This window comes from Triticum aestivum, chromosome 3D (assembly GCF_018294505.1).
Source record: "Triticum aestivum cultivar Chinese Spring chromosome 3D, IWGSC CS RefSeq v2.1, whole genome shotgun sequence".
NCBI lineage: Eukaryota > Viridiplantae > Streptophyta > Magnoliopsida > Poales > Poaceae > Triticum > Triticum aestivum.
In genome coordinates this window covers 289,383,432-289,400,063 of record NC_057802.1, presented here as the reverse complement: position 1 = coordinate 289,400,063, position 16,632 = coordinate 289,383,432, and positions in this window count along the sequence as shown.

Here is a 16,632-nt window from a genome sequence, read left to right as displayed (position 1 = left end):
CTTCGGATCAAGTCACTACCAAACCTCGTAGGTCGACAAGGATGCGTACTATTTCAGAGTGGTACGTAATCCTGTCTTGGAGGTCATGTTGCTAGACAACAATGAACCTACGAGCTATGGAGAAGCGATGGTGGGCCCGGATTCCGACAAATGGCTCGAGGCCATAAAATCCGAGAGGATCCATGTGTGAAAACAAAGTATAGACTTTGGAAGAACTACTTGATGGTCGTAAGGCTATTAGGTACAGATGGATTTTAAAAGGAAGACGGACAATGATGGTAAGTATCACCATTAAGAAAGCTCGACTTGTCGTTAAGATGTTTTCCGACAAGTTCAAGGAGTTGACTACGGTGAGACTTTCTCACTCGTAGCGATGCTAAGAGTCTGTTGGAATTGTATTAGCAGTTACTGCATTATTTATGAAATCTTGCAGATAGGATGTCAAAACATTGTTTCCTCGACAATTTTCTTGAGGAAAGGTTGTATGTGATACAACCAGAAGGTTTTTGTCAATCCTAAAAGATGCTAACAAGTATGCAAAGCTCCAGCAATCCTTCTAAGGACTGGAGTAAGCATCTCGGAGTTGGAATATACGCTTTGATGAAATGATCAAAGATTTTGGGTTTATACAAAGTTTATGAGAAACTTGTATTTCCAAAGAAGTGAGTGGGAGCACTATAGAATTTCTGATGAGTATATGTTGTTGACATATTGTTGATCAGAAATGATGTAGAATTTCTGGAAAGCATATAGGGTTATTTGAAAAGTGTTTTTCAATGGAAAACCTGGATTAAGCTACTTGAACATTGAGCATCAAGATCTATAAGGATAGATCAAAAACGCTTAATAGTACTTTCAAATGAATACATACCGTGACAAGATTTTGAAGGAGTTCAAATAGATCAGCAAAGAAGGAGTTCTTGGCTGTGTTATAAGGTGTGAGCATTGAGTAAGACTCAAGATCTGACCACGGCAGAAGAGAGAGAAAGGACGAAGGTCGTCCCCTATGCTTTAGACGTAGGCTCTACAGTATGCTATGCTGTGTACCGCACCTGAAGTGTGCCTTGCCATGAGTCAATCAAGGGGTACAAGAGTGATCCAGGAATGGATCACATGACAGCGGTCAAACTTATCCTTAGTAACTAGTGGACTAAGGAATTTTCTCGATTATGGAGGTGGTAAAAGAGTTCGTCGTAAAGGGTTACGTCGATGCAAACTTTGACACTAATCCGGATGACTCTGAGTAGTAAACCGGATTCGTATAGTAGAGCAGTTATTTGGAATAGCTCCAAGTAGCGCATGGTAGCTGCATCTACAAGATGACATAGAGATTTGTAAAGCACACACGGATCTGAAAGGTTCAGACCCGTTGACTAATAACCTCTCTCACAAGCGAGATATGATCAAACCCCATCGGTGTTGGATTCATTACAATCACATAGTGATGTGAACTAGATTATTGACTCTAGTGCAAGTGGGAGACTGTTGGAAATATGCCCTAGAGGCAATAATAAAATGGTTATTATTGTATTTCCTTGTTCATGATAATTGTCTATTGTTCATGCTATAATTGTATTAACTGGAAACCGTAATACATGTGTGAATACATAGACCACAACATGTCCCTAGTGAGCCTCTAGTTGACTAGCTCGTTGATCAATAGATGGTTATGGTTTCCTGACCATGGACATTAGATGTCATTGATAACGGGATCACATCATTAGGAGAATGATGTGATGGACAAGACCCAATCCTAAGCATAGCACAAGATCGTGTAGTTCGTTTGCTAGAAGCTTTTCTAATGTCAAGTATCATTTCCTTAGACCATGAGATTGTGCAACTCCCGGATACCGTAGGAATGCTTTGGGTGTACCAAACGTCACAACGTAACTGGGTGGCTATAAAGGTGCACTACAGGTATCTCCGAAAGTGTCTGTTGGGTTGGCACGAATCGAGACTGGGATTTGTCACTCCGTATGACGGAGAGGTATCTCTGGGCCCACTCGGTAATGCATCATCATAATGAGCTCAATGTGACTAAGTAGTTAGTCGCGGGATCATGCATTACGAAACGAGTAAAGTGACTTGCCGGTAACGAGATTGAACGAGGTATTGGGATACCGACGGTCGAATCTCAGGCAAGTAACGTACCGATTGACAAAGGGAATTGTATACAGGATTGATTGAATCCCCGACATCGTGGTTCATCCGATGAGATCATCGTGGAACATGTGGGAGCCAACATGGGTATCCAGATCCCGCTGTTGGTTATTGGCCAGAGAGCTGTCTCGGTCATGTCTGCATGATTCCCGAACCCGTAGGGTCTACACACTTAAGGTTCGGTGACGCTAGAGTTGTTATGGGAATTAGTGTGCAGTTACCGAATGTTGTTCGGAGTCCCGGAGATCCCGGTCACGAGGAGTTCCGGAATGGTCCGGAGGTAAAGATTTATATATGGGAAGTCCTATTTTGGCCACCGGAAAATGTTCGGGATTTTTCGGTATTGTACCGGGAAGGTTCTAGAAGGTTCCGGAGTGGGGCTCACCTGCATGGGGGACCCACATGAATGTGGGTAGTGGAGGCAAGACCCCGCACCCCTGGTCAAGGCTCACCAAGATCCCCCCTTAGAAGGAATAAGATCATATCCCGAAGGGATAAGATCAAGATCCCTAAAAAAGGGGGATAACAATCGGTGGGGAAGGGAAATGATGGGATTTCTTTCCCCCACCTTTGCCAACGCCCCAATGGACTTGGAGGGCAAGAAACCAGCCCCCTCCACCCCTATATATAGTGGGGAGGCGCATGGGAGCCGCAGCCCTTCCGCTGGCGCAGCCCTCTCCCTCCCCAACACCTCCTCCTCCTCCGTAGTGCTTGGCGAAGCCCTGCCGGAGAACTGCAAGCTCCACCACCACGCCGTCGTGCTGCCGGAGCTCTCCCTCAATTTCTCCTCTCCCCTTGCTGGATCAAGAAGGAGGAGACGTCCCCGGGCTGTACGTGTGTTGAACGCGGAGGCGCCGTTGTTCGGCGCTTAGATCGGAATCAACCGCGATCTGAATCGCTGCGAGTACGACTCCTTCATCCGCGTTCTTGTAACGCTTCCGCATCGCGATCTTCAAGGGTATGAAGATGCACTCCCCTCTCTCTCATTGCTAGTCTCTCCATAGATTGATCTTGGTGATGCGTAGAAATTTTTTAATTTCTGCAATGATCCCCAACATCAATAACTGTTGTGGCCTTGCCCTTTTCATCTGTTGAGGAAAATGTCCGCTTGAGGACTTCTATGGGGGGCAAGTAGCTGAGATGATTTTGAAAAAAAGCTTTGTAGTTGAGTGAAGACCTTGTTCTGAGGAATCTCATAATCCAAGGAGCATAAGGCTTCAACTCAAACAGAGAGAGTGCAACATTTGCCAGAGTCCTCATGAAGAAATCATGATAGTTGACAGGAATGCCATGCATGATATTGAATAGCAGATTCTTCATGATGCCAACGACTTCTTCATCATTCGAGTCATGGCCTTTGATTGGACTCATAGTCTTTGTGAGAATGTGATAGACAGTTCTAGGCATATACAACAATTCCTTCACGAGGAATTTGGTCCTTGGGGCTTGACCGGGCTTTAGCGGCTTCATCATCACTTGCATGTAGTGAGCGGTAAGTTCAGGTTCATGGTACAGGAAACGAGCACCTTCAAGGGGAGGACTGACAAGCAGGGCATGAAGCAATTCAGAGGCCGGTGCTTTGAAGTGGGTATTCTCTGTCATCCAGTCCAATACCCAAGAGTTCACATCATTAGCATCTCCTGTGATGTGCAGTGTTGCATAGAACTGAAGAATTAGCTCTTCATTCCAATCAACAATGTCAGTGCAAAAATTGAGCAGTCCTGCATCATGAAGCACATTGAGGACTGGGGTGAAGCAAGGCAGTGATTCCATGTCCACGTGAGGAATATGCTCATGGTCGAAGACTTTATCTTTGTTGAAAAGCAGTGAAGAATAGAAGTTGGCTTGGCTGGCAGTCCAGAAACGCTTCCTTCTAAGACGAGCAGAGTCATATGGGTTGTACTCGGTGAAGAACACATGCTTGCCGAAGAAGTCATCAGCCTTGAATTTTTGCTTCTTTGAGAAGGGATCCTTTGGCTTGGGCTGAGGTGTATCAGTCAATTGCATCACAACCTCAGGAATCACAATTTCATGATCCACAGGCTGAGCAATTTCAGTTTCTTCTTCAGTGGCAGCCTGGGTCTTCAATCCTTCAGCAGCAATTTCATCAGCACTAGTGGCTGGAATCTCTTCATGGACAGACGGTGTGGGGTGAGGTTCTTCAGATCCCATTTGAACTTCAGTTCGCACTAGGGACTGAGGAATTTGTTGCAGAGGAGTGAACAAAGGAGAATTGGGGTGCTGACTATCCGAAAAGTCATCCTTCATCACAGGCATTGTGCACCAAATGTCCACATCCTCATTTTCTTCACTCATTTCTTGAACGCCGGCCTCTTCAGCTGTGAACTGAGGCATGGGCGATGAGACGACTGGAGTTGAAGGGATTGTATCCACTTCAATTTATTCATCCAACTGCTCTGAAGAAGCAGCAGAAGGAATATCATTATCAGATCCGCTTGGGATTACATATTATTCATCAAAAGGAACAAGTTCCTTTGATGGCATGCTTGAGACTGGAACAACATCAATTGGGTTCTCAAAAGAGCTGGTCAATTTCTTCATCTTCTTCGGAGCTGAAGAATCTGAAGACGTTGATGCTTTCCTTTTCTTCACAGCTGCACGCTCCGCAGCCTTGGTCTTCTTCACATCTGATGCAGAAGGAAGAATTGGACTTGGTGTAGGTGCCAGAGGAGCAGAGGAAATTGGCTCATTTACATCAGGCACAACTGATGCAGTTGCCCTGGCATTTTCAGTTTCTTCAGGCACAACCGTTGAAGCTTCAGCTGTCGTGATAGTTTCTTCAGGCGCAACACTAGTGGTTGCGCTGGCAGAGTCATCAGAGGCTGGAATGCAGTCATCAGACCTGACACTAGCAGGTTCATCAGCAGCCTGATTTTCATCAGCGGTGCTGGCATGTTCTTCTGTAGGCTGAGCAGATGCCTCAGCCTGAGGAATTTCTTGTTGCGTTGGGGCTGCAACATTGGCAGTGAACTTCTCAGTTATCTTCACAAATCTGACTTTGGCTCCAAGCCAGTCAGCATAGTAGCGATCAAATTCATCACTTAGTTGCTTGATCTCTGATTGCAGAGCTACAAGTTCTTCAGGTGAAAGCTTCAAGACATTTTGCTTCAGAAAGCACTCTTTCTTATTTTGCGCTTTCTTCACCTTCCTCCCTGTCCATATTTCCATTTTTCTTCATCAATGAATGCAGTCAATACATGACTTTGACCAGGAGTGAGGTTCATCTCAGGCAGAGGTGTGTTGGGATCCTTGTGCCATAAGTCAATGAAGTCTAGGATCAACTTTGGATCCAGCATCAATGGCACATTACTGCCTTTGGCTCTAGCAGCCCTGTGCTGCCTGTCTTTGATGATTTCAGCGAGTTCTTCATCATCAGCTTCGTCGTCTTCGGACGGTACTTGAAAGGCGACCTGCTTCTTGTGAGGACTTGGTCGAGAACCTCGTCCAGCAGTGGCCTTTGTCTTCAGCAGTGTGGGGACTGTTGAGGAATTTGGAGGAGTCGAAGAACTAGCAGAGGCTCCTGAGGCAATAGAGATGCCTGTTATCCTTTGGCACGAGGCAAGATGCACAGGTGCTGAGGATCTTGACGGAGGAACTGAGGACTTTGGAGGAGCTGGAGCAGCTTGAGGAATTTTTCGTGAGGGCTTTGAAGAAGTTTGTCGTGAGGGCATTGCTGAGGAGCTTGGCCGTGAGGGCATAGAGGTTGAAGCACTGGGCTTGTGAGCAGGCTTCTTTGGCATGGCCTTCTTAGGCTTTCTTGAAGAGGCCTCAACAGTGGTAGCAGCAGCAGCAGAGTCTTCATTGAATTTCCTCACTGCTTCTTTTGCCTGTTTGGCCAGTTTAGCTTGACGCTTGGCCCATTCATCAGGATAGTCCTTACCATGCTTGAGGCTGGTAGGATCAGCTTCTTGGCCTGGTGCCAATGGAGGTCTTGGGCATGGAGGGTGAAGAGCGAATTTCTTCATGTACTTAGGAGTGACATATTTGTACTCCCTCCATTCCCGTGCCCATCTCCTCTCTATCCTTTGTATGCGCACCTTGCGCTAATTTTTGTCCTCCTTTCCATGTGTGGCCTCATCAGGAGTGCAATAATCCTTGTAAATGTCATCAGGGATTTCAAAAGCTGTGTTGACTTCCAATTTCTTTCCTCCCTTCTAAGGTCTCTTGTCATCAGCCATTTTCTTTAGCTGAGGATTTTGGACAATAGAGTTCTCTGAGGAGGTGTGCAACTTTTCTTCGAGGAATGCTGCAAATGAGTTAAGTTGATGAGAACCTAGAGATTCAGCAGCGAACATGTGTACCTGTGAACAGAGTATAGTTGCGAGGAATTTGGAGAGGTCATATGCGTTCTCAGAAGTTTTTTTCAAAAAGAACAAGTTTGAGGAATTTGACCAGATGAGCCTTGAGGAGTTTCACTAAGCGTTCTTTGTCTTAGGTTCCAGAGTTGTACAGATTAAAAATCCACACAATTGAGGAATCTTGAAGAAAAATGATGCTTAGGGAAACAGATCAAGAACAGATGATATATGAGGTGTTTTGTGTGTGAAGATTTGAAGAATAAAACACCTTTTGAAGATTTTGTAGAAAACATCAGAATCAACAAGGGCAGTAAAAGTAAATTTTAATTACCCTTGACGAAGAATACGACGAACTGGGAAGTGTAGATTTGAAGCTCGTCGCTTCAGATCTTCCACACCCTAACTTGGCTGAGGAAGACAGCTACGATGGCGGCGGAGTGAAGAAATCCGCGGCCGGCGCGAGTACGACGGCGACGAGGTCGAGGCAGTGAAGCTCTTCCTCACCGGCGACGATGGAAGTAGCGGCAGCGCTAGGGTTTGAGAGCTCGAATGAGAGAGTGAGGTCGAGCGGAGTAAAAACGAAGTGAGGAAGGGGAGGGGTATTTATAGTCGAAGTGAAAAACTGCTCGCCCGAGGAAATTGGACGAATGTGCCCCTGACCCTTCTCATTCGCGTGACATGTGTCACCCACGTACTGAGAGGTGGCGATCGTGCGAGATCGTGGGTGAATAGATAAGTATTATCATGGAATGTGGAACGGTTTGAGCGGCAAACGCCGAAAATTCATATAGGATAAGTTTTAAAGTTTCGTTCGCAAAGTCTTCAGCTAACAAGGACACAATGAAGATTTTGAACGAGTTTCAAATAGAACGCACATGAATAATTTGTGAATAGACTGGGTTGAGTTTAGCATAGAGGGGGTAGGGTCCGATCACATTCACTTAGCAGAAAAAGCAACTTGAAGAAATAGCAATAAGTGAATGTTGTAAAGGACATAAACTCATATATATATACATATATATATAGGACGGCTGTTTGGGACACCTAGGTGCCCAGGCTCCTTACTTCTCTATCTTCGGATTACTTTAAGATGTGTGCCATTGTGTTGGGTATAGACACTAACGGGTATACCCGTTTGCAGTATTAAAGGCGGAGAGTTATTGCAATTTACTAATTAATTTCAATTAAATGCATGTTAATTAGCGGCCACTTACTCTAATTTGGACGGAGGTATTAATTAGCATGCACACACCAAATACTTGCTTAGAAAACAAGAAACTGCCTAATTTATTCATGAATGTACGTGTGAAACAAGAAAAAATTTCTGTAGTAATTAATGCATAGAAGGAAATTATTAAAAATTGCCTAATGTTTTTTGTGCATAATAGTAGTATTACTAACATGCCTTTTAAACAGATTTAGGTGTGCGTATAGTGGATATTGTGATTTTCTGCCTCCGCTATGGTATAAGAAAAAACTTGTTTCTCCTTGTACTCTACCTAGTTGTTTTTAGGGTATATACCCAGAAATTATGTGAGGATAATATGTATTTTTTGGTATCATTCATCAGTATCATCACATTTGATACATGTCTATCGTGGTATGTTGTATAGGTATTCATTTATATGAACATAGCATATCATTTGTCGAGGTATTTAGTTTACGTATTTGTATCCACTTATAAAATGGTAATGACATTTACGAGTATGTACCAATAAATTTCACGTCGAGGTATTCACACAAAAATGTTGAGATGCACTGTTATTTTAAAAAAACTTAAGTATCCACTTACAAATATATCGAACTACGTATGTAGGTTTCTAATACATAGAATAAATTATAGGGTATATACGTGCATGCAAATTATTTGGAATAAATTATAGGGTATATATATCTGCATGTATCTAATACCTAGAATAAATCATAGGATATATACGTGCATGCAAATTATTTGGAATAAATTGTAGGGTATATAAAAATACCTTCAATGAATCGTAGGGTATGTACATTTGTAGGTATATGTTCCAATATGTAGAATAAATCATGCAGGAATCATCTACAATTAATGATCGTGGAGGATACAAGTGCATGCACATAGAAAAGGAAAGCAAATTATTTGGAAGGGTAGTAGTGATTATTTCTAAGCAGGAAATGCATTAGCGGGTTGGACCCGAACAAGGTGCCCAGGCACCTAGGTGCCCCAAACATTTTACCTATATATATATATATATATATATATATAGTCAATGAAGAACAACAACGGACAGAGTGAAGACAATGCAAAGTTGAAGAAATTGAACAACTGAGGAATTTCAAAAATGAAGAAAAACTCAAATTGAAGATTCTCAACTTTTGGTGGTGGCGTGACCCACCGTATAAGAATGATGATTTCAGACACCGCGTACAATTGTCATAGGGTTCTGAGAATCAAATTCTTCGTTAATTTCTTCACACTTAGAGTGTTAATCTTCATTGATTGAAGAAAAACGTTTCTTCATGTGTTGCACATCTAAGTCATCAATTTTGCATAAGTGTTAGGATGTGTGTCCTTTTCAAAGGACATTCGAAGATTCTAAGATATTTAGCTCACACCGCAACTTGCTAAATCTCTTCTCATCCAAGGGCTTTGTGAAGATATCGGCTAGATGTTCTTCAGTCTTCACATGCTCAATAGAAATGTCGCCCTTTAACACATGATCACAAAGAAAATGATGACGAATCTGAATGTGCTTTGTCTTCGAGTGCTGAACTGGGTTATGAGCAATCTTGATGGCACTCTCATTGTCATAGTAGAGAGGCACATTCTTCATGTTGACGCCGTAGTCCTTGAGAGTTTGCTTTATCCATAGCAATTGAGCACAGCAAGAACCAGCAGCAATGTACTCAGCTTCAGCAGTAGACAGTGATACACAGTTCTGTTTCTTCGAGGACCAACAGACCAAGGATCGTCCGAGGAAATGGCATGTGCCTGATGTTGACTTGCGGTCCACACGATCACCAGCATAGTCAGAGTCTGAATATCCAATGAGATCAAAAGCCGATCCCTTGGAGTACCATAATCCAAGTGTTGGTGTGTGAGCTAGATATCGAAGAATATGCTTCACAGCCTTATGGTGTGATTCCTTCGGTGTAGCTTGAAATCGGGCACACATGCAAACACTAAGCATAATATCTGGCCTAGATGCACATAAATACAATAAATAACCAATCATGGAGCGGTATACCTTTTGATCGAAGTCAATACCATTTTCATCAGTGCATAGATGGCCATTTGTGGGCATAGAAATTTTGACCCCTTTGCAAACTTGTATGCCGAATTTCCTCAATACATCCTTGAGGTATTTCTCCTGAGATATGAATATGCCATTGCGCTGTTGACGAATTTGAAGACCTAAGAAGAATTTCAATTCTTCCATCATAGACATTTCATATTCCTCCCTCATCATATAACCAAATTCGTCAGTGTAACATTGGTCAGTACAACCAAAAATGATGTCATCAACATATATTTGGCACACAAACAATTCACCATCATAAGTTTTAGTGAAAAGAGTAGGGTCAAGTGAATTGGGTTGCCTTTCTTCATGAGGAATTCCTTCAAAGTATCATACCACGCCCGAGGGGCCTGCTTGAGGCCATAGAGGGCCTTATTGAGTCTGAAGACATTGTCGGGATGCTTTGGATCTTCAAAACCTGGGGGTTGAGCAACATATACTTCTTCCTCAAGCTTACCATTGAGGAATGCACTTTTCACATCCATTTGATATAAAGTGATATCATGATGGTTAGCATAAGCAAGTAATATGCGAATAGCCTCAAGTCTAGCAACATGTGCAAAAGTTTCATCAAAATCAATTCCTTCAGCCTGTGTGTAGCCTTGAGCTACAAGCCGTGCCTTATTCCTCACCACAAGGCCATTTTCATCTTGCTTGTTGCGATAGATCCACTTTGTGCGAATGATATTGTGCTTGCGAGGATCTGGACGTTTGACCAGTTCCCAGACGTTGTTGAGCTCGAATTGATGCGATTCCTCTTGCATAGCTTGAATCCACTCAGGCTCCAGAAGTGCTTCATTTACCTTAGTGGGCTCTGTGATAGAGACAAAAGCAAAGTGCCCACAAAAGTTAGACAAATGTGAAGCTTTTGAGCATGTGAGAGGACCTGGTGCGTTGATGTCGCCGATGATTTTCTCAATCTGCACTTCATTTGCAATGCGAGGATGAGCTGGTTGTCGTTGAGGAATTTGATCAACATTTTCTTCAGCACCATTTTCCTCAGGTGCATCAGCATGATGTTCTTCACGTTCTGGAATGACTTCTTCAGCAGATTCTTCGGTAGGGATGACATCCTTAGTAGCCTTGAACCTGATGGATTCCTCAGGTGACTTTTCATCTAGCACAGGAGGTAGGTGCTCTCTTTGCGAGTCATTAGATTCATCAAACCGCACATCTACAGTTTCAACAACTTTGTGGTGAACGTTGTTGAAGACTCTGTAGGTGTGCGAGTCCTTTCCGTAACCAAGCATAAAACCTTCATGTGCTTTCGGTGCAAATTTAGAATTGTGATGAGGATCTCTAATCCAACATTTAGCACCGAAGACTTTGAAATAACTCACATTGGGTTTCTTGTCAGTGAGGAGTTCGTATGCGGTCTTCTTGAAGAATTTGTGAAGATATACCCTATTGATGATGTGGCACGCAGTATCAATTGCCTCAATCCAGAAACGATGAGGTGTCTTGTACTCATCAAGCATAGTGCGATCCATCTCAACAAGAGTCCTGTTCTTGCGCTCCACGACGCCATTCTGCTAAGGAGTATAAGGAGCAGATAACTCATGAGTAATACCAAGTTCATCAAGATAGTCATCAAGACCAGAATTCTTGAACTCAGTTCCATTGTCACTTCTGATGTGCTTTATCTTCACACCAAAGTTGGTTGAAGCCCTCGAGGAAAATCGTTTGAAGACTTCCTGCACTTCAAGTTTGTAAGTGACAATATGCACCCATGTGTAACGAGAGTAATCATCAACAATAACAAAGCCATATAGAGATGCTTCATTTGTAAATGCAGAATAGTGATTAGGACCAAAGAGATCCATGTGAAGCAATTCAAATGGTCGAGTGGTAGTCATGATAGTCTTCACTGGATGCTTGGCCTGGGTCATCTTTCTAGCTTCACAGGCTCCGCACAAGTGATCCTTGAGGAATTTGACATTCTCAATGCCAATGACATGCTTCTTCTTCGCGAGCGTGTGCAAATTCCTCATGCCAGCATGACCAAGTCGTCGATGCCATAGCCAGCCTTCTGAAGCTTTTGCAAGTAGACATATAGCTGGTTGTGGTCCTGTGGAGAAATCAACAATATACAGATCTCCTCTCCTAAAGCCTTCGAAGACTTTGGAATTGTCAGCTTCCATGATCACAACACAATGATACTTGCCAAAGATAACAACCATATCAAGATCACAAAGCATTGAGACAGACATGAGATTGTATCCTAAGGACTCGACAAGCATGACTTTGTCCATGTGTCGATCCTTTGAGATCGCGACCTTACCTAGACCCAATACCTTGATTTTTCCTTTGTCAGTGAAGATGATATGCTTCAGATGCGATGGAGATAAGGGAACATCCATCAATAGATTCTTGTCACCAGTCATGTGATTTGTACATCCACTATCAAGGACCCACTCATTGGCTTTGGGTTGATCATCCTGCAGATGAATTAGTGCAGCTTACGAACTCATATACTTCATCAGTGAAGAATATGACATCAATTTCATCAAGCAATAAAACAAATAAACCATTATGAGGACGTGAGAAACGAGGATTCATTTCTTCATGATTAGCCTGCGTCCTATCAGGCATTTTTCAGGTCTCCAGCAAATTCTTCAAACGTTTAAGCATGTCTGGAGACCTGACCCTGCATGAGAGATTAGTTTCTTTTCTTCACCACCCACATCTGAAGGGGTGGCAAAGAGTTCATCATTCTGCGAGCTCCATAAGAGAAAGGTGGCATAGAAGCCAGTCCACTTCGTTTCACAAAAGAGGAGTTAGGGTAAGCATATGAATAAGCAGAGAAATTCTTCAAGGACTTATGAACATAATGGTTAGAAGAATAATGCTCATATTCATAGCCCTTAAATCTTCCCTGCGAAACAGAAGTGTCAGCACGATGATGTTCCTATGAGGACTTTGATCCTTTTGAGGAATTTGATCCACGTGAGGAATTTGGTCCGTATGAGGACTTGGATCCATATGAAGAGTTTGGTCCATATGAAGAATTTGATCTGGGGTTCCTATTCTTCACAGATGGTGTCATGATGACATTCACCCGAAGACTTTCAAGGCACCTTTTGGGAACCCAGATTTTCTTCATAGGGGAACCGTTCCTGCAGTTAGTACCAACATATCTAGCAAATACTTCACCATTCTGATTTTTGAGCAGTTTATAGTTGGAGTCAAATGACTAATCAGCAGAATGAGGAGATTCACATGTAAAGCCAGATAAAGTAGATGGATCTACTGGAGGTCCCTTGCAGCAACCCATGAGGTTTTGGGATACTGCTCAGGCTTCGAGTATGTCCCATCAGCATTGAGTTTCCTCTCAAAGGCAATACCCTCTTTCCTAGGGTTCATGTTGAGGATCTGCTTTTTAAGCACATCACAAAGAGCCTGATACCCTTTGAGGCTTTTATACATGCCTGTCATGTACAATTCCTTCAGCCCCGCATCATTAGTGATACTAGCAATGTCCTCAGATGAGGAATTAGTTATAGCAAAGACAGGTGAAGAATTTGTAACATTAGAAGCATTTGAACATTCAGGTGAGGAATTAGCAGATTCACGTTCAATGCACTTCAAACATGGAGGAACACATTCTTCCTGAGCAGCGCTGATTTGTTGAGCAAGTAATGAATCGAGCTCCTTCTGAAGATCTTCATAACTCACCCTTAGCTTTTCAAGATCTTGCTTTCTTTGAAGAAATTCATAAGAAAGCTTCTCATGATCAAATAAGAGAGTGTTATGATGACTTTGAAGGTTTTCAAACTTAGACTGAAGTCTCTGAAGACTTTCAGTCAAGGTTTTAGTGCGATCTATTTCTTCACCCAACATGTCATCACTTTTGTCTAGCATGTTTTGAACCTTTTCAAAAGCCTTTTGTTGTTTCACAGCAATCTTAGCAAGTTTAGAGTAGCTTGGCTTGAGGTTTTCATCAGATTCATTCTCACTTGATTCAGAGGAGGGATATTTGAGTACCTTGGCACCCTTTGCCATGAAGCAATAGGTGGGAGCGTAGTCATCATCGTCGTCATCAGCCTTGTTGTCTTCAGTGTTAAAGATGGACTTGCCGACGAACGCAGCAGCGAGGGCTAGGCTCGCCACACCAGATTCTGACTCCTCAGAGGCCTCCTCTTCCTCATGTTCCTCAGATTTAGCTTTAGAGTCCATTTCCTTGCCAATGAATGCCCGAGCCTTCTTAGAGCTGCTCTTCTTGTGAGATGAAGACTTCGAGGATTTTGATGATGAAGACTTTGAAGATTTCTTCTTCTTGTTTGAGTCATCAGAACTGTAATCCTTGTATTTCTTCTTCTTTGATTCCTTTTCCCACTGAGGACAATCTTGAATGTAGTGACCGGGTTTCTTGCATTTGTGGCATAGCCTCTTCTTGTATTCACTGGATGAGAAATCATTACTCCTTGAGGATTTGCAAAACGACCACGTCTTGAGAACTTCTGAAATTTCTTCACGAGCAATGCTAGCTCCTGGCTTAGTTCTTCAGGATCACCAAGGCTACTACCAGAATCTTCACTTTCAGATTCAGGGACTGCCTTGGCCTTCAGGGCACATGATCTGCCATAGCTCGAACCTTAGAGATCTCTTTTCTTAGCAAGCTGGAACTCATGAGTGTTTAGCCTCTCGAGGATATCAGTGGGATCAAGTGACTTGTAATCTCCACGTTCTTGTATCATCAGTGCCAGAGTGTCAAATGAGGAATCAAGCAATCTCAGCAATTTCTTCACCACCTCATGGTCGGTGATGTCTGTGGCACCAAGTGCTTGAAGCTCATTTGAGATGTTAGTGAGGCAATCGAAGGTTTGCTGAACATTTTCATTGTCGAGTCTTTTGAAGCGGTTGAAGAGATTGCGAAGAACGTCAACACGAGAGTCACGCTGTGTTGAGACTCCTTAATTTACTTTGGACAACCTATCCCAGATGAGCTTAGCAGTTTCCAAAGCACTCACTCTGCCATACTGCCCTTTACTCAGATGGCCAGATATGATGTTCTTCGCTTGAGAGTCGAGTTGCTTGAATCTCTTCACATCAGCAATGTTGATGGTAGGAGTGACAGTGGGAACACCATTTTCTACAACATACCAGAGATCGTTATCAATTGCCTCAAGATGCATTCGCATCTTATTCTTCCAGTAGGGGTAGTCCATTCCATCAAAGGTAGGACACCCAGCAGAGACCTTGATCATACCTGCGGTCGACATAACTAAAAATCCAGGCGGTTAAACCAAAATCACACAGAACAAGGGAGTACCTTGCTCTGATACCAATTGAAAGTGCGTTAAGTCGACTAGAGGGGGGGTGAATAGGCGATTTTTATGAATTCTTCACTAAGGAATTTCAGGGTGAGGAAATTCCTAAGCGAAGAACTACTTGCAGCGGAATAAGTACTCAGATGCATACATGACAGAACATAAACATGGACATCATGATGAAATGAAAACAGACACAGAGTATAGGAAGCGTAAGCACAAGATAAAACAGGATGAAGACAAACAGACTGAAGAAATTGAGAAAGTCTTCAGTCAAAGTCTTCGAACAGACATGAACAAGCACACAACACAGTAATGAGGAAATGGAAGAGTTGAGGAAATAGAACTAGTAGGATTGGTGAAGACAATGATTTGGTAGACCAGTTCCAACTGTTGTGACAGTTGTACGTCTAGTTGGAGCGGCTAGGTATTTAAACCTGAGGACACACAGTCCTCACCGTATTCTCCATGAGCTAAGGTCACACAGACCTCGCCCAATCACTCATGGTAAGTCTTCAGGTGACTTCCAAACCTTCACAAACTCGGTCACTCGGCGATCCACAATTTTCCCTTGGATGCTCTAGACCATGACACCTAACCGTCTGAAAGATGCACAGTCTTCAAAGGTAACAATCGTCGGATCCACGCAGGATCAATCTCTTCAGTGATGCTCAATCATTTTGGGTTTGTAGGTGTTTGGGTTTGGGTTTCCTCACTTGATGATTTTCGCTCAAAGTCCTCGGAGGATGGGATGCTCTCAAATGACAAGTGTTAGTTTCTCTCGGAGCAGCCAACCAGCTAGTGGTTGTAGGGGGCGGCTGTTTATAGCCTAGGGAGCAGCCCGACATGATAAGACAAAAATGCCCTTCAGTGATATGACCGTTAGGTGGGTAGATATTTTGGGATAGCTGGCGCATAGCACAACAACGGTCGGAAATTTGACTATCAAATTCCTCAGGGCTATCATGTTCCTCACTTGTAGGCAGTCCGCACTGGCGAATTCCTAACTCCTCAGTCAGAACAAATTCCTCAGAGACCAGAAGAACTTCGTCTCTATCACTGAAGAAATTTGACTGAACTGTATGAGATTTCCAATGGCTTCACTCGAAGGGATTGGTAGGTGTAGGATTTTGAGTTGAGCATCACTTGGAAATTTTTCCTTAGTATTTCCTCTACCCCCTTTAACAGTACGGTGTTCCTTATGACTCAAGAAAGAGAAAATGAAACTACGAAAACAAAAGTCTTCACGCTTCATGTTCCTCGAATGAGTACCAAGTCTTCAAGGTCACACCAATTTCTTCACTTTCAAAGTCTTCAGAAAGTCTTCAGAAATCCAAAGTCTTCAGTCGAAGAACTTCAGTTTTAGGGGTCGACTTTCTCTGTAAATATCAAACTCCTCATAGACTTATAGACCTGTGTACACTCACAAACGCATCAGTCCCTTAACCTATAAGTCTTCAATACACCAAAATCACTAAGGGGCACTAGATGCACTTATAAGGACACATATTTGATTTTTCAACCAATTTATATGCACTGGAGCACGTGCATGTAGTTCAAATTTGAATATGCACATAAAATGCCTAGAAAACCCAGTTAATGTAAAAA